We start from the raw sequence: 24,224 nt of genomic DNA, 5'->3' as shown, positions 1-24,224 counted from the left end.
CAAGTAAGTCTACCCATGCAATGTGTAATGTTTTCTTTTGTCCTTTATAAAACTGAAATGACTGAAATAATATTTCAGGAGAAGATTTCGCTGTCCTTGCTCCAGTGTGCCTTGGCAGTCCCCACAGCATGAATAGTTTCTCCAACTTCAGTGGAATGCCTTTTGGATGGAAGAGAAGGCTCACGGTGAATTTAGCTGGCCTGCTGCTGCTGCAGGAATTCAGGGGCACACTCTTACACATTATGCAGGAAAAATTACACAAATGTCCAATGACAAGTGTATATTGTCGACATTGTATCCGAGAAAAACCATTGTATACATTAAAGAGTGTGTCTTTTTGGCACTTGCTGAAATAAGGGCAGTCAAGCATTTGTGGTCTGAGCTCTTTTTAAGTCTTTACATGATGAGACTGAGCAACAGTTTCTGAGCATTTTTGCAGCACTTCCCTATATCTGTCCCCTTCCCTGTTTCCCTCAATGACAATTCTGTACTTTGCTGACCGTCCACTTGAGCTCAGCCTTTACTGGTAAATCTTAGACTTTTCTGCTTAGGCACAGGAATCAAACTGAAGAACTCAAGCTGATTTTCTTTTTTGTAACTTGTTTATTTCTCCACCTATGAAGCAAATGCAGTCTATGCTCTGTAGTTTAATGTCCAACTCTTTTTTTCTGCCAAGATTGGTTTGGTATTTCCTTTACAAACCTCAATTTTTGGCATTAAAAACTTGGCCATTTCAACTCTACTGGACTAAAACTTGGCAAACAAGCTGTCAGCTAGCATTTATATAGTTCTACTAATTTTTTTTTTCTTTTTATGAGTAATCCATGACCAGTCTTTATCCCTGCAATCCCCACTACACTTCTAGGATCCCTGAAGGTGAATGACTGGAAGCCATTGGCTTGAAAATGCTGCTGACTTCCCTTACACTTAAACCAGAGACTGCAGAGCCCAAGCTCCGTACCAAAGTGCAGTTACCATTCTTTCTGTAGATGTGTCTGGCTGCAGGCAGCCTTTCTAATGCTTCTCCATATCAGGCAAAAGTCTCTTGGCAGAAGCTTCAAGGTGCAGAGTCCTTACCAAAGTTGGAAGGGCAGAGGAGCAAGAAAGCATGTAATAAATCTCTCCTGGGTCAAGGTCTGGGCTTGGGCACCTCAGTGCTCCTCTGGTGGGGTATTCCTTGTTAGAAAAGGAGACAGGCCATAAAGGAGTTTCTACTTGCGGTGGTTTACAGGAGGCCTAAAAAGAGCTGGTCCATGGTGGCAGGAAACACCACAGAAGCAAAGCCCAGGAGGGTGCTCACCCAAAACCAGAGCAATACCTTGCAGCTGGTGAAAGGAACAAGAGAAAGGGGCCATGTTGTAGGGCTGGGTGAGCTGGGAAGTAGGAGAAGCCCTTCACCGCTGCCTGTGTGGAGCTGTTGGTCGGAGAAGTGGCTGGGCAGCTCAGCCCCACGCCACTCCTGCCCTGCCTGCAGCAAGGGCTGGGCCTGGGGCACCATTATACTGGCAATCACTTTAAACCCTCTAGGCTAGTCCTCATTGCTGCCGGTCAAGTCCTCCCAGAAGGAGTGTCCTTTGTATTTGCCTCTTCTTTCTGGAGAAACCAAGGCAGTGGGAGCTCTGCTGGTCTGGCTTCACATCCCCCTGTTTGAGGTGCAAACAGCCCAGTATTTTAGCAAGCATCCCCCAGAAACTGTATTTGGCCTCGGTGCTAGTGATTGAGGGCTAGCAGCACAGTCCCAGCAGCATTTCTGTCCCTGGCTTATCTGTTTTGAAGTGGCCATCGTTGTTTTGTTTGGGAGGCAAGTGTTTCCTTTTTTAAAGTCATCAAAGAAGCCATCAGAAGAGGAGGGTTTTGTGCATCTTTCATTAACTTCTCAAGCAAAAATAACTTTGATATTAGGAAGTATTTTGCCAAAAAAAAGCATCTTATTATCTAAATATTATTATGAGGTTTTATCTCTTTCTCTGAAGCTTTGGTGACTCTTGCTCCTTGGCTGAAGACACTAGAGTGAGTAGGCCATTAATCAATCTGAAGTCATAATTCCACTGTTCTTGTAGAGTGAATTCAAGGGAAAAGGCAATTTGCCTTCCAACACTACTTTGCTGTAGCAAGTAGTACTGATACAACACCTCAAAGATGCAATTTGTAACTTAATGTAAGTGTACACACATCCACTTCAATGCCGATGAGCAACAGTCCTGACCCTCCCTGAGCGCCAGCTGACATCCTGCTACGCGTGGTATCTCAAAGCATAGGTTGTCCCTCACGCAGCCCTTCTCCTGTGTGGGCACATCAGGGTGACATTCCAGCAGCATGGGGAGCTCCCTTGATGTGGACAAATCATCTGCCAGCCAGCACCACTGCCATGGCCAAGTGCAGCACAATGCCCAGAACCAGCTGTTAATTAAATCCTGACCCTAGAAAAGGCAGGGGGGAAAGCAAGGAAAAATAACTGTTATTTGTCTGAGAACCATGGGTAGAAAAGGGTGGAGCTGCCCAACCAGGCATAAAGGACAATAATATTTAGTTCTCTTCTTTGCAAAGCCATGGAAAGGCAAGTCCCATCCTCCCCACGTCTGACCCCCATCACCTCACAGAACTACGCAGTTTTTGGGAGCTGGATTCACTTTGGATGAGCAGGGGGGACAGGACAACGACTTCCTGACCATGATCTGATCACAAGATTCCTGGGAAATGTAGCAGAGAATAACTGATTCCTGGCAAATCACGCACACGGGTAATTGCAGTTTTTAAAGGAAGCCTTCTTCTATAACTGCCCATTTTGGAGGGGAAGGAGATTTTCAGAGGACTGTAGTTTAAATTCTGGATAGCAACTCCATTTTTGGTCTGCTGGCAATGAAAGGCCTCTTGGGTTTATGGTGCACCTTAAGGTCTCTGTGACTGACATGGGAAAAACTGTTCAAAACCTAGTATGCCAGGAGAGATGACATTATTTTTCTGAACCCCATTGCAGGGTACTCTCTTGGGATAGGTGGCATAGCTTCTGACTCATCTGCTAGTAGAGAGTGCTGCTAAGTGACCACAAGTTAAATAAACTTGAATTCCTCAGTCATGACTGAGGGATAATGAGGAAAGTTCCCTCCTGCTCTGCAAGTAGCTTCTGCAGGTGTTGGACATCTGGAAGTCCCTCAGCTCCCAAGATCCGCTAACCGCACAGGAGAGAACAGATTGAGTAGATATTGTGGTTTTGGGTGATTCAAGAAATCAGAGGCTTTTCTGAGGAACCAACACTGTTTGTAAATGCTAGCTACAACTGTTCCCCTGTTAAACGGCTTTTCCCTTTTTGTTAAAACAAAGTATTTGTTTTTCATGAAAAGTGTAAAAGTCGAACAAGTTACCTGGTCAGGACAGTTCACATAAAACACTCAAATAAATTCTCAGGCATTTGAGTCGTTTATGTTATCATATGTCAGGAAAACAGAATACATGTATAAAGCCACAAAGTTCTGTGAAGATAGCTTGTACTAAAATTCAACAAAGCATGTTATTTTTAGTAGTTGCAGATCATAAGTGGACATTTTACAGAGAAACCTACAAAAGTTAGTTGTACTTTCTGGTAGTAATTACCTCCCACAAATATGACTCATTTCTGCAGTTTAAATGCAACGGTTTAGTGTCCCAAAATCAACAGTTTTATAAATAAATCTCTGAATCACAGACTAAATGCCTGAAGTGTTTAAATATTTCTTACTGGCCTGGGAAGTAGTTTGCATTTAAGGCTTTTACTTCATAACAAATTCCCAGTAAGCAGTACTGGTACTAAAAGGGAGTAAATACAGACAAAATAGGAAGGGTCTGTAGCCGAACAGCATAAACTAAGTTTTCCCAGCCTTCAGTACTTCTGCTAATATGAAGAGGGATTGCCAAGTTAGGTGCGAATAGGACCCAGGATGGAATTGATTTTCCTGTTTCACAGCACCCTCTTCTATGGAAAGTGTGCCTGGAGCCAAGGCGGCCTGGCTTCCCACGCAGAACTGGGGGACACCGCTTTCAGGTGTCCTGGTCTGGCAATGCAGATCACCTCCATAAAAAATGCCAGCTGTCTCATTGAAGAACAAGAGAAGGGGCCTCTCCTCAGAAAGCCTTCTCGCTACATGGCTGAAGAAGAAAACATTTTCACCATCAGATCATTGGATTTTACGCTGTGAAAATTATAGCGTTGTGGGTTTTTGTTTGGTTTGGTTTGTTTGTTTGTTTGTTTGTTTTGGGGGGTGCTGGGGTTTTTTTTGTTTGTTTGGGGTTTTGTGTGTTTTTGTTTTTGTTGGTTGTTGTTGTGTTGTTTTGTTTTGTTTGTTTGTTTTTAAATGGACGAGTTGCCCAGAGGTTTTTCGCCTGTTGCAGTACAGGTGAATACATTCCGCTTTGCTTCCTGACGTGTAGCCCAGAGCGTTCCTGCAGCAGGGTCCCGCTGGGAAGCTCTTACACTGCCCAGGGATGCCCCAAACCGAGCTGCTCGCAAGGGCAACCAGCACCAAAGGGCGGGAAGCCACCGCTGCTCCGGGGAGCAGAGCTGCACCGGGCATCCTCCGGCCCGGCCGCTGCTGCTCACCAGCCGCTTGCTGCGTTGGCTTCCCGCTCGGCAGCTGCTCCCGGGGCCGGCCCGGCTGCCCGGGGCTGGCGGGACGCGGGGAAACACATCGGGCCGGCCCTGCCGGGAGCCGGGACCGCGGCCGGGGGCACGGAGAGCTGGTCCTGCCGCTCCTCCTGCTCCTGGCCGGGCGGCCGTGCGGGGAGCGGGCTCGTACCCAAGGTCCAGCCGAGGCAGCCAAGCGTCGCCCCGGCCGCGGCAGGACGGTCGCTGGCCCCGCCGCGCTGGCAGCCGGGTCGGGCGGAACCGGCGTGCTGGAAACGGGCAGGGAAAAAAAAAAAAGAGGAGTAATCTTACCTGCAGAGCTTCACCCGAAGGAAAATAAGCTCTCCAGAAAAAAAGCATGAATTTTTGTTAAGTCCTTGTGGTGATTCTCCTGGCTTCACGGCGCATTAAACTTGGATTTTCCCCTGTCAGAAAGGGAAGCAAACAAACAAACCAACCACCAAACCAACCAAACAAAAAAATGACTCTCCTAGCTGATACATCAGCTATATCAGCGCAGCTTTCTTGACTGGAAGTGACCTAATTCTAATCTGATCAGATACAAAAGCAGAAATATTTCTACATGTAGACATGTAAAAAAAAGCCCTGATTCACATACTGATAAGTTTGCAAAAACAACCAGAAGAGAAAAAATACAGATATGCAGTTGAAACCTATAAACCTTCTATCTTTATTTAATTACAAGCTGTCAGTTAAAATCACTAATGAATCTGGGATTGCTGGTGAGAATTTATGTATCATAAGTGACAGCACAGAACATGCAGTCCTTTTTATTTATATTTAATTAGAGAAAAAAAATAAAGAGAAAAAGGAAACAGCAGAACAGAAAGCTAAAGAAATAAGAGCTGGAAAAAAAAGGGCCAGGGACACCTTAGATATCAGCCTCTAGCAATTAATCAAACATTTCTAAAAAGTTCAAGCACTGCAGCTTTATCTTCATTTCTAAGTCTCGGTGTGATCTGCAAAACAGCCCACTTTTGAGTAAACAGATTCACCTCTTGGCTGACTCATCCTCAGACATTTGCCTTTCTTCTTTATTTATATTTCAGCCACTGTAAAATCTCTACTGCTTCATTAAGCCCACCTTTGCAGGACATGGGGATCAGTGCTGTTTTTGCTCCAGGACCACTCAGGGACCAGCTGTACTGGCCTCCTAAAGGAGCAAATCCTCCACCTGTGAGTTTTTAGAAGATTTTATTGGGGGCAGGATGGGGAAATTATATTCTCTCGGTTTACCTCCAGCAATTGGAATGTCTGATAACTTTGTCAGGCTTGGTTACATTCATTTACATTTATTTCATCTAGAAATTGATGTTCGTCTGATATCATTCAGGCAAAGATTAGAACAAAGCACATCATTACATATATCATGAAGCTCCATTTTTGATGACTGTGCACAACATCATTTAATCAATTGCATAAAAACCGTACAGTGATTCCCTGTGAGCCGCAGACTCTGTGTGTGTTGCCAGCTACCGCAACACTCGCTTTCCACAAGCTCCCAGCCCTGGTGCGGTGACAGGCACATGTTGTCCGACGTTATCCAACTCAAAAAAGACCAAGGCCTCCTGATTCTCCCAGTTTTACATTATTATTTTACATAAAATAGCAGTGCCTTGAAGAATATGAGTAGTTAATAATCAGGATAAGGTGGAATCATCAATATAACTTTTTTTTTTTTTTTTCAGAAAGAGTCAGAAAGGGGGAGTAAGGTAATAGAAATGAGCTGGAACTGAAAACTAAAAAGTATGAGATCAAGAGCTTCAGCTAACAACAAGAATGAAACGGAAACAACAGAGAGAGATAAGCATGAAGATGCTGATTGATCACAGGATTACCATGGCCTACCCGTCAGTGCGGTCCTGGGAAATGACAAACATATAGGGTGCAAAACGCGGTCACAGGATAGAAAAAAGTGTGGGAAGAATTCAAGCCCTTGTCCAAAGTGTTGATGACACCTCCTCTGACATCCTTTGAATAACTGGGTCACTCACATTCAGAAAAGACAAAGTCAAATTGGGATAGGTGCAGAGGAAGGCTACAAGGTTAAGCAGTTTAATTTATGGGTGCACTACCTTATGAGACTAAAAATAATTCCTAAATAAAGCCAAAGAGGAGATATAATTGCTCTCTTTAAATCTCTCTTACTGATGGCATTGCTGCTAAAGGGGAAAAAAAGGCACAGATCTAGAAACACCATAGCAATGAAACAGATTTGCAAAACTAAATGGGTTTGAAAACCCATACTGGCTTTTCTGAACACTTGAGAGCTGTGCAGGCACCCCGGCCTTCCCAGAACCAAGTCAGAGATCTGGGACCGGGCCCAGACAGGCCCAGTTACCTGGGTCTAGGCATGGACCATACAGCAGTACATTACTGGTATCTGCTGTGCCCAAACCAACTACCTATTCCTGCCTGCTCCTACCCCTTAGTCCTGCCTATTCCTGCCCCTTAGTAGGCCTTACAAAGAGTCTGAAGTCATGGGGGTACTATAATGGCCTACAAATGCTGCACGTTTACTGCTGAGTCCCTCTCCCAGAGGGAAGCAGGTTTCTCTCAAACACTCCAAGGCTTATCCCTTTCGGGACCTGATCCTCCCTGCGGCTCTCGCAGGGTGTAGCTGCTCTGCCACCTCCATCGACAACAAGTGATGGCTAAAGGCCCCGTTTCTCATCAGGGACAGGTTGTGTTCTGGGCGTTACCGCAGCACAGCACCCTCAGTCCTCCCCGCTCCCACCTCCCTGCAGAGAGGCCGGGCACAACTGGGTTCCTGCTTTCGCTCTTGCTCCAGAATGCCTGAAAAGGAACAACATTTTCTTCATAGTGAAAAAAGATTTGAAAGAGAATAAATGCTCCCTGAGCCAACAGAGCTCTGTGGCTCTCATGGTATGCTCCCTATAGGTGTTTAGACACTCAACATAGACACTACAAGCCTTTCTCCTGCTATGTCTGCTTCTCCAGTGCTCTGTGGAGACGTCGGCCTTCTGCATTGGATCACAGCTGTGAAATGCTTCAAGTGGCAATTGTGCTGTCCCCAGCTCTGGCTGCGGTGACGGTGGGGACAGCTACATAACCAAGGGAGGCAGGAGACTGGCACGTCACTGTGGGAACGCAATCCAAAGCAGTGAAGAAAATGGAGTCTGATTAATGCATCCGCAGTGCAAAAAATGGACAGTGATTGTCCTTTGTTTCTCTACTTGTGACTTTGCAATGTGGATTTGATTACAGCAGTCTGAACTCAGCAGATTTCCTCCCTGCGAACAGTGGAAAACATTGATGCTCTATTTACAAAGAATTTCTGGGAAGCCTGTTGCACATACGTATCGACAACTACTTGCTTGGATGGTTTTTATTTAATAGGGTTTTGAAAAGCATATGGAGAAAATTTCTGCTTTGGTGCATTTAACTTAGAAATGTGCCGTGCCTGCAGGAATAAGCTCTGAGGAGTTACAATGCTTTTGTATCCTGATAAAGCGTGCTTGTGCAGGCAAGTGTATTTGGGCTCTGGGTTTATCATAACCTCTGGGGCCTGTGGCTGGATTGCACCTTGCTGGAGAGTTCAGCCTAATGGAGGCAAGGCTCTGTGTAGAACTTGTGTTTTCTAGATTTTTTTTTGCTCGAGGCCTTGAGTTTTATAACATTTTTAATGACGTTTGCTTTTTGGAACAATATCTGTAATATGTTCATTTTCCTTTTACTCCAAGCTCCAGCAATCACCCTAAAATGGCATTACATAACATAGCACATCTGGCCTGGAAAAGGACAGTTCAAATGTTCTATATTTGGGTTGCGATCATTATTTTAATGTAGGTCTAGTGAAGGGATTTGAAGATAGATAATGGCTTTAAAATTTAAAAAATTCTACCGGTCCTTCTGTGGTATCTGTTTTAACTGACTTAACTCATTTGTTTCCAGATCCCAGGAGAAGCCCTTCAGAGCTGACACACAGGAGCAATATGGAGCACAAGCAAGATGTGTCTGGAGTCTTCAGGGACCCAAAATATCCTGCGCTCCTGGTTAAACAAGTGGGAATTGCAGGCCTTGGACCCACAGCACTTCATTATACTTGAATTTCTGATTACTTGCTCCCTTACAAACAGTTTCTGAACTTCCAACTGTGCAGTAGCAAGTCTCAACACATAAACATACAGGTCACTGTTATTCAAGCATTTTTTATTTCAAAATAATGCAGTATCTGATACAATTCACTTCAAATAGTACATCCTCAAATTATTGTTTTAAAAGCTTCCTTAAAAATTGTTAAGGGACTTTTCTGTTTCCCTATTGAAATTTACAGCGGTCTTTTCAGCAAGGAAGAAACTAATCGGCGTGACAAACGTAAAAAGTTTTCACACAGACAGTTAACCAAAATAAAGTTAAATATACATGTTAAGTCTTTGCAGGAATTGGACTCAGCTAACCATAAAAGAGAAGTTATGAAATCTGACTATGCCATCCAAAGCACAGAGCAAACAAAAGAGTGAGACCATTTAGTAACTGATCTCAATTTAATCAAGTTGCAAGCACATGAAGTACTCGTTTCTCAGCCAGCTCTGTGATTTTCAGGTGGGAGGCAAACCTTCAGGATAATTCCAAACAGGTCTCACAAGTTGTTTAGAAGTCCTTATCCACTATTTATAGCTGAAGTATTTATCTTGCTTCACTTTCAGTGAAACGTCTGAAATTTTATAGGCTTAAAAAGCACCATTTAGCCTGGTTTGAGCTTACTTTTGCAATGCAGACTGAAAAAATACAGCACATTCACAACACAGCAGGTAAATATGAAGGACAAATGCATACATGTTATGTGTAGGGCAGCAGATTGGGAAACAAGAGGGGGAACTGAAAGAGAAAAGACTGGGAAGTAGGCAGGAGAAGAAAAGAGAAAAGAATAAGCACTAACAACCTGAGTCAACATTAACAAGACTCCCTGAAGAGAAGAGGTCCCTTTCTCATGACTTCTCTGTTTATTGATTCAAATGGAAGAAGATAGATACCACATTGTGAACCTGTTTTCTAATTAGAAAACAAACCCAAAACTATAATTAAAACATCTGATTTAAAGAATGCATGAAAAGCAACCTTACTGTTTTGACTGTGATCTGTTTAGTCTGCTTTGAGCTTTTTAGAAGCTCAATATCAGAGGTTAAGGAACAGATGGAAAAAAATAATGCCAGTACATTTTTTCCCGTTAACCTAAATCATAGGACATGCAGTAGGTAGATACCACCTAAGCGGTAGACAAAACCTGGATTTAGCTTCTAGAACTTGTAAACACCACACACATTGCGATTTTTAATTACTGAAAATCAGCATTAGATGTTTGGACTGAAAACAAACAAACAAACAAAACCTCCAAGGTGATTTTAGGATGCAGCAATATGTTAAACTTGCACATCAAAAATTCCCAGTTCACATCGTTTGTTCTTGTATATCTTATACAGGAGGGAAGCTTTCAGCACGCTGTAAATCAGCTGCATACCCGATGTCATTAACCTTAACACAATCTTCAGCAAGGTTTTGAAGCTCTGCGATGTCCCTGGTCATGCTCACAGCCTGCTGCAATCACGACTAAGTTGCCTACATACTCCCACCGGATTTTCAAGGCCCAACAAAGCCACAAGAACATATGTGTTTGCACTGATCCCACGCTCAGGCTCACTGCAGGACAAGCTGCTCAGGCTTGCTCAGGCATGCAGTTAAATGGAAGGAGACAGAAAACCTCGAGGGCCTGACCCAATGTCCACCAGTGTCTCGCGAGTCCTTGGCAGTGGTGGCACCAACCTGTCAGCCGGGCCCCTTGGCGTTCCGTGCACAGCACCCCCAGCTCCCAGAGCTGTTTCCAAAGCAGGAGCAGCATCTTTCAGTAAAGCCTTTTGGTTTGTGAACTTATCTCCAAATACACCCACATAAAAACAGTGAAGTGTCAAAACCTAATATCTTAAATTGTCGAGATACAGAATAACCTGCGAAGGAAAACAAGTGCAAATTGCTCCCTTATCATGAAAACAAAAGATTGGCATTGTTTCTGTAAACAATAGTAAGGCCATTTTTTTACTAGTAGTAATGCAATGTATTCTGTATTACTACTGGTAATAATGTATTCTGAGGATATGTGGACAATGAAGAGCAGAAGGGATTTCCACTTCAGTATAGCACTGAGGAAGCTTCAGAACCAAAGTCTCTGACATCTCTGGCACATCAACAATATCCCTGGTTGGCAGCAACAGGCTGGATATTAAAACTGAACTTAATGGAGAATAGAGTTAAGACATAGAGCTGTACACAAACAATGTTGATTGATCTCCACTGACCGAGATCCCAAAGTTCTGTCATCTTTACACATCATAGATATTTTTATTGATATGGTTTAAAATATCAGTCCACAAAGAGCATTTGGTAATGCTTTCTAGGAAAACGCCTAGGAAGAAGTCAGTGAGACAGAGGTTCATGTGTTTGGTTTTACAACAATGCTAAAGATAGAATTCATTTATAAGAGAGAGAATAAAGTCTACGCTTCTGAAGTTTTGTCTATATTACAGAATTTTGCTGGTAAAACAGACTAGCAAAATAACTTTATACATTCTATCAGCTAAGCCTCATTAAAGTTATAATTGCTGGGAGGTTAAATATGTACTTATTTCTGCTCCCTCTCAGCATTTTTACTGGTGGATCAATCAAGAGTTCCTCAGTGAGCTAATTCTGTCCCTGCTTTGGAGCATGCTCGGGATAATTTTGTTTGGTTTTTTTTTTTTCCCTTGGCCTTTACATGTGCTAAATTTGCTGATATTTTCCTCAGAAAGCAGAAAAAACATCCCCAAAAGAGAGTGACATCTTTGCCAAATTTTAAGCAAGATGTTTAGAGCTTCTCTGCATAGTCAAAATAATGTATTTTTGTTTAATTGTTTTATAAATACTGATGAACTATTTGCTGAACTTCTTGCTCTTTCTCTACTGCATCCCTCTCAAAAAAGTCAGATTGCAGGAGATATCCAGAAAAGGAAACTCCTGCCTAATCAGTTAAAATTTAAATCAACCAAACGCTGAAATTATAGCCAACTAAAACCTGCCTCTTATAATGGAAATGTCAGACATCCTTAATTATAGGTCACCATGAGTTCTGCATACAAGAGAATAATTTTAGTTTCATCCATAGAAATGAATGGAGTTTAGAGGGGTGGAAATAATTCACCTATTAAATCCAAACTCCAGGCTGCTCTTTCACGACCACTCTGCTTCGGGCCAGCCAAGCAGCTCCAGAATTCCCCCCACTTGTTTGCTGTGGTTACACAGTCCTGTGTTATTTCCACTATCTCACACATAGAGCCAGAAGAACTTGGAAGATGAAAAGACTTTTGCTTTCAAATATTTTCCTTTCAAAAGCAGAGAGCTAAGTGTAATTCTATTAATGCATTATTATTTTGGAGGGACTGCTGAAGTCAGGAAATTCCAAGTCAATGCTATATTATATTCATTGTGCAGATGTACCACTTTCTATTCCTCTTTTCCTTGTTAAATATAACCTGTTGTGGTGTATTTTTTATTACAGAATGTGCAGTGGGACAGTCTCTGCAGCAGTGCTGGAATCACCATCCAGGGGAGATGAGTTACATCTGAAAGTGGATGGGCAGAAACAAAGTGTAAAAAATGGCTGAAAGCAAAGCAGTTGGTGCCAGAACATGAAGATCCTACTCCATTGGACCTTCAATAGATTCCAGACTGCTCATTTACAGATAATTTTCTGAGAGGTTTCCCTAATGTCCCACTACAGGTAGATCTGTAATTTTTTTGTATAAACTGTGTGTCAAAAATTAGTACTCAAAATTCTGGGGATGATTACTAGTTCAAATATTTGGAAATTCTCTTACTCTTAACTGTGCTTTACAATTTCGGGACAATTCATTCTAAACCACTTAGGAATATAAATTAAGGTTATTTAAAATGAGAGAGAAAACAAAACACACACACAACCCTCCCCCTGCCCAAATGAACAAGCAAAAAACCAACCAAACAAAAAACCACAACCAAACCTAAAGAAAACCCAACCCAGGAAGTCTCAGGCTACCGACACTGACTCGAAGCCCAACCTTTTCTTCCCAGGCCTCACGGCTCTTCCTCATCGACGGTCCTTAATTACCGCCTGATGCTTTAGGAAGTCTTCCAACCTCATGTTGCTTCTTTGCTCTGCTGACCAGGCACTCACGGGTGCTGTCCCCACTCTGCATGTCGGGGTGCCAGCGGGGTGTCCCATGGAGCCAGGCAAGGTACAGCAGGCAGGGGCTGACCTAAACCTTCCATGCCCTGACCTGCACTTGAAGCTGTTGGCTGCCAAACACTAATCAAATGAGTCTTCAGGAACCTCTGGCTTATGGCTCCTCTAACCAAGCAGGAATTAAACACTAGAAAGCAGTTTCTTTGCTTGCCATTTCAAGCCTGTTTTTAGCCAGTGCTTTGCCAAAAAAGTTCTTTTGCGGGACTTTCTCCCCAAAGCACATTTTTACTTCTCATCTTGTTGTTACTCTCTGCCTGTTTGTGAGCAGCTTTGCAGGCTGTATGCCAGTGACACCCACTGCCGCCCATCCCTCCCTCCATCTACACAGCTGACTCCAGACAATATTACCTACCATTAAGTTACGGGTGATAGATTTATTTCAGATGTATCACTCCAAGAGAGGACTGTAACTGCTTTTTACTTTTTACTGCCCTTAGATGAATGAAGGGCAGTTACAGGGTCACTGCTCCTCAACAAGTTGCATTTATATAAAATGTTACAAAATATTAAATGCTCTGAAAAAATAATCAGATACCATGAACATCAGCTTAAGCCAGGAGAAACGGACACCACGCACCTGCATCTGTATGTACAGAGGTACAGCATTGATGCTGCCAAATCTTATAGTAGTGCCCAATACAGGCAGCCCTGTAAGGACTTGCTAGTGATGAGCAGGTCACTCCAAAAATCCTTCTCCAATAGGAGTCCTGCAGGTGAAATCAATATGGGTGAACATGGGTATGACCTGCGATTGCAGTTTCTGGATGCTGTGGGTCATGGGTCTCTCTTTGTATTTTTCCTGGATATTCCAAGGAAGTGGCTATGAAAGCACTCCAGCCCCCCTGTTTCCTTCCAAAATTTCCTCAGATCCTCAGCTGTAGTTAGGACTCCCAAAGGAGAATTAGTATTCACTTACTGCTGACCTGACTCAGCAGAATGTGGTGAGGCACCAGCCGAAAGCCTCCTTGTGTTCCTCTCAGAGTGCTGCTTTCTGGGGAAGAGCCTCCATCTCTTCCTTTAGTGCCTTCTGTAGGTTCCCTCTCTGGGAACAGTCGAGGAGGGAACACGCTCCGAGTGACGGATGCACTGCCAGCAAGCAGAGCGGCTGACAACTGCTCAGACAGACTCTGCTTAGGAAACACGTGGTGAGAGCTTGACAGAGCAGCATCACTAATTTTGTAAAGGAAAATGATAACAAGGAGATTACATTTAGCCTCGTGGAATGTGATCTAAACCCTAATGGGAGAGGCACGGAGACAAACCTGACACTCTCTTCACTGTATATCTTAACCCTTAAAATATCTTAACATATATCATAATCAACGTAACTTAATCTTTGTGTGTTTTATTATTATAATTATATTTAACTATGTCATTGTTATTATTACATGACTGTTCCTTATTATTTTCTGCACAACACTAAGCCAGTAATTTCTTAAACTCTTTGATTCTCTCTTTAGACAGGAAGGTTATACTCACTTAGCATCTAACGGAGGAGTTCAGCTTTCATCTGATACTACTTTGCATCTTGCTTCAATATGTTCTGATTAAATATGGCAAGCTGAAATATTCCTTCCAATACTGGAATGATGTTTTTCTTATAAAAGCAATCCAGATGGTCAGATAACAGATTAGATGTCTCTTACACCACAATGAATAGTAACTTAAAAATTGGAGATTTCTAGTCCCTAAAATCAAATGTCATCTTCTAATGCAGGGGAGTCAAACTCATTTTCACCAAGGGCCACATCAGCCTCGCAGTTGCCTTCAAAGGGCCGAATGTAATTGTAGGACTGTATTAATGTAGAAGTAGTTACACACCTGTTCTAATGGGAGAGAATAAAAATTACTGCTACACCATCATCCTGAAACTTACATTCTCATGCTCCAGATCAATGTCCTGATACTAACTAGCCCCTATGTTTTCTTTTTGAGATCTTATCTGGAATGAGGTAGGAAGGGCTCCACATAGTCTGGTGGTGGATTGTGCTCCAAGGAGCACTGGATCCTCCTGAGGAAGCACAAACCCTCCCACGGCTTCAGGAAGTGATGGATCTCTGTCACTAAACAGCATGCTTACCTTTCATAAACTACCTTGGAAAATGCAGGGAAAGCCATATGGCATCTCCTAAAATTAGATATCACTTAACACAGTAGCTAATTGCAAGGCCACAGAGCCTACATCTGCCAGAACTGGGCGTAGCATAAAATGTCAAATGCAGATTTAGATCCGAGTAGGACTGCAAAAGGGAAATTAAGTGTCTTTAACATTCTTTTAATTGAGGAAGACAGAGCTTCCCGATGAGTTTGTTGAGATTCTGATGGGGAAGAGCAAAAGGTTTGGAGAAATCTGAATCTTTTGCTAGAAGTACCATGGAATGAAAGTACTTGGAGCTTTTCTGTTACCTACTCCCCTGTACTACTCACCCGCAGAGATGTATACCCCCACCTGGTAGTTATGAAAGCAGATACTGTTGGAACAAAAAAGTCCAAACAAATCCTCAAACACTCTTATTGGTTAAGGAATTTTTGGCTAGCTTCTAAAAGCATTTTGGAAGCCACCTCTGATGAATGAAATATGTCTGACATGATTGCATGTCATATATCGCATGTCATATGTGTCAAAATCAAACATAAGTATCTGTCTAGAACTGCCTTCCATGGAAATCCCAATAATGTATTCTGAGTGGGCTTTGCATAACCTGCATGATCAGGATTTGAAAACTATTTTGAACAAGGAGGAAAGATATATTAATACATTGCCAAGTGACACATCTTTTCAAGGCACAGGAAGAGATGGAGTAATATAGCTAACATAATATGGGTAAAAATTAAAACTCTATGACTGAAAAGGGAAGCATTAATATTCCATTCTGTAGTGTTGCCATCCATGCTGGATAGAGCTGGAACAGCTGAAAACAGCATTGATCATACAACTGAAAATCACAACCTCTTCAGCCACTTCAAATACACGGGAGAAAGACTGGGTCTGCAGTTACTGGTCCAGTGTAGTACTTTTAATTTGAACTACTGCTGTTTTCAGTTTGCTAACACACAGGGATTTGAACAGGAGCCTCGGCTGTGGTGCAGTAATCTCCTGGGGAGGGATGGGGCAGGCAGATGCGGGTATAACCAAGGGATCACAAATCTAGGCCAAGCCCATGCCTTTGTGACCTTCCTAATCTTTAAAAATAGCTTTATGCATGGGTGTGTGTATCCAAACAGATGCAACATAAATAACAGATATACACCATAAACGTTATCTAAAATTGCTTTGTATATTTTTTAATATTCTGAAAGGTAAGAAAAAGTACTGAAGAAAGGCACCCTGAGCTCTCGTGTGGTAGGACATGAGAGACAGCAATGAGAAGCAAGCAAGAAAAAGGGCGCACAGCTAAATTTACATAAAATATTTCCATGTCAGTTTAGCCATGGGTTTTGTTCTGGCACATCTGGTGATCCATGGCTGGCTGGATACTCTGTCTAGTCTTTTCTCCTATGCCTGTTTGCCGAATTTGGCATTTCAGTCTAGGTAGTCGCAGCAATGGTCAGTTCTGTCTACTTTTTTTTTGCTTCAGTCTTGCCCAAGTCAACAGAAAGCATTATCCATCCCCATACCACAGGGAAGTGCCTGGGAACACAGCACCAAAACTGTTTGCTTAGGATTCATATCAGTATGTATCAGTTTGAGGAGAATGGAGACCCAAGCAACGCGTATGTCCTTAAAATGCAGTTTCAGAGGCTGTAAAACTAATGCAGCGCTTCACTATTAAAGAGAAAATGTGACTGTGATATAGTCTGATTCAGATTAAGACTAGACTGTAGTTAAAATGTCTCAAAATAGACTCTGAAAAATAGTTATACATAAGCTACTTTTCACGGGGGGAAATTAACAGTAGTTACAAACATATTTTTTCAGACCTTCTGGAATAAACATTTAAGCAAGCAACAATCTTAAGATAAAAATGTCTGCTTCTCTAACACTATAAATACTATTTAGGAGCAGAGCAGTCTTTATGAAGCTATCACCAACTAAAGATAAAGCAGTCTAAGGTGAAGCATGCAAGTATAGTCCTGGATTCATGATGAAGATTGTTATTGTAGTGAAAAGCAAATTAATCTTACATCTAAAATTAGCAATGAATCTCACAAAGTTCTTGATGTTATTTAGAATAAATGCCATGGCACCGAGGTACTATTATTAATAACAACTAATAACAAATTAATTCTGTCGTCTTCAAAATGCTGCAACGATGAATCCAAATACAAGCACACCTGGCTGCAGGAACAAACTTTGAGCTTTTGAATTATACATCTTTGCAGAATAGAGTTTTCACAGTTTTGCTCTCTATGCTAGGAATGCCCACATGTTTTACAAACATTTGGCTGGATTACAAATATTAAAAACCAAACCAAACCATTTCTTTAATTCAACAAATGCTTTTGTTGCCTTTAGTGTTGCGTGATATATGGTACACTGTGCGAAAATCCACAGAGGTTGCATGACTTTACCAGGGAACGATGTCTAAAGATACTCAGCAAAAAAGACACCAGTTGCAGGTGAGGCAACAAATTCTATGACTTTTCACCCTACAAAACTGGGAGTAAAAGTTAGAGCAGAGAGATGAATTATGTCCATAAACCCCAACAACCTCATGACAGCAAAACACATCGCACTCATGGGACTGATATCAAGAGTAAGAGACAGTGTGGGTTTACCTCCCTTAACTTCAGCTGCCTGTGAGGGGTACCAGGCTCTACTGACTAGATCCTACAAAGGCCGTCTGGAGACATTAGTCCGATGTAAAACTCTACACAAGGCAGCTAATTCCCACAAATGATCACCTACCACAGTTACTAAACACGAATTAGTCATCGCCTGCAAGAAATCGACGGCTCCAATGAATGCCTACCAACGGCTACTGAAATAGATAATGAATCTTTTAAACAGAAATAAAATTACCTAAAAGCACATCAAATTTTATTACTCCAGATAGCTTTCGTATTTGCAAAACAGTGGTCAGACAAGATCCTGCAGGCATCTAAATCCAAACAAAGCTCTCCATTATCACTTCCAGATTCTGGCTAATCCTAGTTACTCAGGATTTTTCAGTTAAATTATCCATGCCCATGAAGATCTGCTTCTGGTTGTCCCTACAACTGCCTAGCTCTTCACCCTCCCTAACCATCTGCAGATCTTCAAGCCCGGCTATTCTCTACCTGGTGCTCTGCAGAAACTGATCTGGGCCATTCAGAACATGCCCCGTGCATATGAAATGTTGGGTGCAATCCATCTTTAATATGAAAGTCCTGTAGTCACTGAGCTCCTCCAGGATGTTAAAAACCAAGGCTTGATTCTATCCTCTCCTCAAAGAAATCTGAATCATCATCATCATTCACCAATTACATCAATTCACCTTCCTAAAGAAAACAGTTCAGGTGGTCTTCATCTGTACTGATTAATGTTTTTTGTTTGTACAAAATACTTAAAACAGTCATCGAACTAGAGGAAGATTGTAACGTAATGGCCAGAATATCCAAGTGGTTAGAGGAGTAGAGAGTATTTCAAAGTACTTCTCTTAAGACAACACAGGGGCTCTTGTCCTCCTTCCATACTTGCACAGTCAGTCAGCATCAGTAAGAGAAAGTGAGGGTTCTTCAGCATATCTAAAGCCCAGAGATTTACAGTACTGCCCACCACAAACACCTCTGTCCAAACTCAAACCATTTGGTTCATGGAAACTCCTGGACCACTTGCTCTGCTTGTAACAACTCCTCTAATCCAAGCTTTTAATACATGGGTAAAAAAGACATTTTCTACTTGATCCCACATAAAATCTTTTTAGGCTTTTATTTCCACAAGGAAAAAAAAAAAAAAAAAGTTTTATGTTTAGATGGAACCAAACTAGGCTTTCCTTGTTTGATCTTGCAACCAAAAATTCCTGATATGCATAGCCTTACATGAGACTCGTAATCCCTTTCCAATTCTTTATCAACACATGATCATTCTTGCACTGAACTCCTGTTCCCTGCTCCAGTAAACTGAACTCAGATATAATTACCCTAGATTTTACACAGCTCTACAGTGCCAATAAATTTGGTCTGTGCATCTGAGTTTCAAACATATTATTGTGCATTTTAATACCATATGTTTGTGTCTACCAGATACATCCCTATCTTGCCTAACAAGAGAATCAGACCAGCTATGCTGAGTACACCAAAGCTCCAGTTCACATCTCAGAAAATAATTATTACAGTATCTGTGTTTCTCCTTATGGCATGATGATTTTTTTAGGTCTCTTAAGCAAAATTAGTCTTTTAATTGTATTTATTTCTTTTGGTAGACTCTAATATTTTTTTTCTGTTTTTCTTGATGTTAATTCTGTATATTGAGAACACACACTGCAAGCTCCAAAACTATAGCCACCCCAAAACAACAGCTTTGCTTTATGTATTAACAAACATTTCCTGCAGAAGTACTATGCAATTTGTAGTGAGGAAAAAAAGACAAATGAGACATAAAAAATGAATATCGTCTAATATAAGAACGTGTTCCAGCAATTAAAACCCCCAAATATAAATGAGAAGAGTATGCAACAATTAAGAAATCAATTTTAAGTTGGGATTTAAAGAGCTGAGTGAGCCAGCTGTACAGATATCACAACAAAGAGAGTAAGTCCAAACAAGAGCCAAATGAGCAATTGCACAAAACTGTGAGACAGCAAACTGCAAGAGGGCTGGGGAACAGAACTAAATCAGAAACAGAGGGTAAATTACAAAAGGAAACAAACATGAACCATATGGGAAAATATTCACAATACATTTAATTAGATAATATAATGGATAAGGACACTTATGCAGAGTCATCATAAACAAAGACAAATGGAAAATGTGCTACTAATAAAACCAGGTAATCTAACTGCACTACAACTGTAATTTGATCAGTCACGAGTTCAGATGTAATTTAAAACAAAAAAATAATATTTTGATATAGTATTTTGCTACTGTATCTAGTAGCAGAAAATAAAGGATTGAAGGAGATGTTCTCAACTAAAGTTCCAGGTACTTTGAAAATAAACAAAAAAAATCACATCTGTTCACAATCTAATGCTTGTACCCAAATTTGCATTCCAATTGCATTTTGAACACACAAGATTTGCCTTTTGGATGAATAATGTGGAATGACCTTTTCAGGTTTTTCCTTTTTCTAAAATAATTTTTTGCTTGTGTGAAGTCTCTGAAACAGAGATCACATCTAAAGTTAAAATTAGCATAAGAATGGAATTTCAGGTCGTGGTTTTGTTGTTGTACATTTATTTTATACAGCACGCCTACCTGACATAGGTATCAGCACAGGTTAATTGCTTTCAAGAGAAAAACAATATGCAACAAGTAGGGCAAAAGGAGAGCAAGAGAAACAAAATGGTTTTGAAGGCTTTTGTCATCTTCACAAACAGTTTTTCATAACAAGCAGAAGTTTTGAAAAGTCAGTGGCATATACACAAGTCATTATAGCTATATACAACTATGTACACATTGATGCTTTATCACAGTTTACATCCTTATCCTTAAATCTTTCAAGCAGGTGCAGCCTTCTCAAGTTGTGCAAGACACAACTATTTATTAGGAATCATAGCTTCAAGCTTTAAGTGAACAAATAAATTCGTGGTCAAGTACAGAAACAGAAAAAAAAAAACCAAAAGCTGAGGAAGTGAAAAAAGGGTAATTTCTCTTGATAAATGTTTACAAACGCCTTTCTAAGTGAATGTGCAAATTTCAAGTGGCTTTAACGTTTTTTGAGACTTTAAAGCATCCCAAGGTACACCTTCAAGACTTATAAGATACACTTGGAAGCAAAACCAGAAACTGAAAGGCCATCTGGAAGGGGACTAAAACCGTATGTTGATATCTCTAAAATCCACGTTTTATTCAAGATTAGTTCCTCAGCTCGCTGCAGTCAAGCTGCATATTTCTGGGTCATTGTTCTCCTAGTAAATCTTTCAACTACAATTTCTATAAAGGAGCAAAAGTGTATTCCCCAAAAAGAAAAAAGCATCATCTGAAAAGTAAGTTTTAGGAACTGACATTCCAATAAAATATATAGAAGTGAAAACAAAAGTTTTACTAAGGGAAATCAGAAAAAGGAAAAGGAAAAAGTAAAAAGGAAAAAGGAAAAGGAATCTTCACAAACCAGAAATGGAAAAAGAAACAATTCACTGAGTCATTTTCCACTGTAATTCTAAATTCATTCAACTGAATGAACACCATTAAATCTAGAATACTCAAGATTGGATGTGAAATTTCATTTCATAAACATGAATAAGGAGTAAGCATACAAAGAGATGACTGGTTGCCTTTATTTAATAATACATACTCAGGAGATCACAAACCATAACACAACATATTTTTAAAATGGCAAAAACTGCCTGTAATAATCATTAGCTGGTTTTGGGGCATCCATACTCCAGTATGACTATGGAAGTACTTTAATTCTTGCCTTCAGACAATGGAAAAAAATTTCAAAGAAGGTGAAGTACAGCAGCTATGCAATTTGACATTTCAACTACACTGTGCTTATTTAGGTTGCCTAAATTCCCCCACAAATTACATCACTAGAGACAAACTAATTGTTATGGATGACCATCTTCTTAGACTTCCTCCTTTAAAAAAACGTAATTGCAAGCCTGCCACATGTAGGAAGATGCAGAAATGTACTGCTTTGTTGAGATTTTGCAAATTAGTACATTAACTCCTGCATCCCTGATTGAAGAGTCAGATTGAAAGCTGTGCACCACAAAGGAAAACAGGATTTCTAATTCTCGCAGCACAAATCAGTTTAAATCATACATACAATGTGCTCTTGTATTGAAGAACACTACAAAGACAGAAGAAATTTTAACTAGCGGGTTTGCATCCAGGATCAGAAGAATGTATTAGGTCAAACCACTTTGACAGGGGCCGCATCCTTAATTGTGATGATTTTTTAGCAAGTAAATAATGAAAACTTTGTACACAAAGATGTGAAGTGTCCAGTTCCTTATATTAAATATATCAAAGTTTAAAAAAAAACAAACAAAACAAAACACAATCAAAAATGCAACCCATCCACATATCTATTTCCAAGTTGTGAATGAGACACTTTCCACAATGACTGGGGTAATCAATAACGGGATGCAAAATACTGTCCTCTGCATTTTTAGTTTCTAGACTTCCTTGGTATCAAAGATAACGTATACAAAGATTGCTTTGGTTTTCTCTTCTGATTTATCAAAACCATAGCAGTGTAGAGCCAGCAACGTTCCTGCCAGTTTCAGTTCTGCTTCTCAGAAACTAATGGGCAGCAAGAGTTGTCACCAGTTTCTCCCAGCTGCTTGGAAATCTTAGAAGACTAATGCTCAAACAGACACTATGGCTGCTTGAAACAGAGCCGTAACAAACACCAGGAGACTGCTTCTCTCCTCATTTTGTTAGGAAACATACATTGCTCAAAATGAAGAGACAAGAATTCTCATCTGAAGGTGAAAAGTGACAAAACTCAATGAAAACAAACTGCTTGAAAGTCACTTAAAGAGGGGCCTGGAATTTTGTGGGGGCATGCAAGGGAATACTGTTTGAAATGTACAAACGTATTTATAGATACGTTATTATCAATATTTGTAGTTTTGCAACTACCTTCTGAAACATGACAAATTTTAAGGAACTGAAAACTTAACATGAAAACCTGCAGATGATATTTTGGTTAAATTAATCCACAGAATGATAAAAACATCCAAGAATTCCAAACCACCTTAAGCCCTTGTTTGCGAGCAGCTCCACAGCCATGGGAATCTTCTGTACATAGAGTTGACAACCAAGAATGTTGAACTATTAAAGCAGGACAAAACGGAGATTCTGCCTCAAACTTTGCAAATCACTCATAATTTTCCTGACAAGTTTCATTTTTATCTTGCAGTTGGTTTTATGTTACGGTTCTCTGCTACCTTTGTACTTGGGTTTCAGTATTCCCAGCTAATGCCAAATCTAATGTTTTTAAATTAATTCTATTAGTCCATTGAACACTTTGTACTGCTTGATTTGTTACCTTTCTTTAATGACTCTCAGATAGATCCTCATCAAACTGTTCAAGTCAGCAGCCAGCTCACACTGGGTAAAGATACATATGTAAAAACCTAAATTTAATAATTTTTTTGAGAGATACTAGACAATTTGTACTTGTAAAGAATGGCAATATCTGTTTTCACATGAATACACAAATCCACAACTCATGTAGATTTCTGACGGTACAATTAATTCTGAAAAATCCCTCTAGACCTTTACCTAACTCTGCCCTATACCTGTTTTTAAGCATTTTTGACTGTACTGACTTCTGGTCGAACTTCAGATGCAAGGTTCTTCCCCAAACTGCCAGTGTTCCATAGTGCACTTTCTAGAGATGTTATGCTGCTCCCACGAGATGAGGTGATATATTATAGTGGGTGAACTTATAGCACATGGAGATAATGTAGGATATGTAAAGGCCTCAAATTCAGTCAATTACTTGTTAAAAGTATTCCATCAACAGAAATGCTTTGACTGAATCTAATTTGTTTGGATAAAAGCATTCCCCAGAAGCAGGGAACTACAAATTCTACAGAATCACCTCAAGATAAGAAAAAAATGGAAATAAGAAAGCCTAGAAACAAATGGAAACTTAATAAATTATTTTATTGCCTGAAGTGAAAAGCAAGTATTTGATGGCAATGTTTTCATTGTTAATACATTAAATATGTTTATTAAGCCCAGTGTAGGTTGTTTATTGATTATCTGGGGAAAAAAAAGTGGTTTTTTTTGTTTTTTTTTCCTTTTAGGTCTCCTCTTCCTGAAAGCAGAAGGTATGATTACGGAACGAGAGAACGAGAGCTTTTACACCCGGTGGGAACTGCACCCCTCCGGCCCAGCTACCGGTTTCTCGCTCGGACCCGTAACGCAGGATTTCTGCCACGATGCGATCGGCCCGCGCTCACAACGCCGCGCTGCCCCCAGCCCGGCCGGGTGCCGGGAGGGCGGCCCGCGGGGCTCCGGCTGCGGACGCTGGGGAGCAGCGGACGCTGGGGAGCGGCGGACCCTGCGGCGGTGCCAGCCCCGCGGCGGCTCTGACGCGGGCGGCAGGTGGCGGCGCGGGGGCGAGGGGCAGCTGGGCCGGCCCAGGCTGGGCCCCGCCCGCCCCCGCTCCACCTTGCGTCGAGCAGGCCGCAGGGCAGTGGGCCGGGAAGCACCTGGCAGCGGGACCGCCCGCCCGGAGCGGGAGGCGGGCTGGTCCCGCAACGCGGCGATGCCGGCGGCGGACGCGGGGCG

At 41.3% G+C, this 24,224-nt stretch overlaps 1 long non-coding RNA gene across 1 annotated transcript; it reads right to left on the bottom strand.

The window, feature by feature from the left end:
• Nucleotides 1-583: 583 nt before the first annotated feature.
• Nucleotides 584-24,176, bottom strand: LOC135578409 (uncharacterized). The gene is made up of 2 exons (XR_010469946.1): nt 4,910-24,176; nt 584-4,122 (listed from the first exon to the last, which is right to left on the bottom strand). It is a non-coding gene; the product is annotated as an uncharacterized LOC135578409 (long non-coding RNA).
• Between the last annotated feature and the right edge of the window lie 48 nt (nt 24,177-24,224).

Source organism: Columba livia, chromosome 2, assembly GCF_036013475.1.
Source record: "Columba livia isolate bColLiv1 breed racing homer chromosome 2, bColLiv1.pat.W.v2, whole genome shotgun sequence".
Classification (NCBI taxonomy): domain Eukaryota; kingdom Metazoa; phylum Chordata; class Aves; order Columbiformes; family Columbidae; genus Columba; species Columba livia.
The sequence above is the reverse complement of the archived record's forward strand: the minus strand, read 5'-3'. Positions and strand labels throughout refer to the sequence as shown.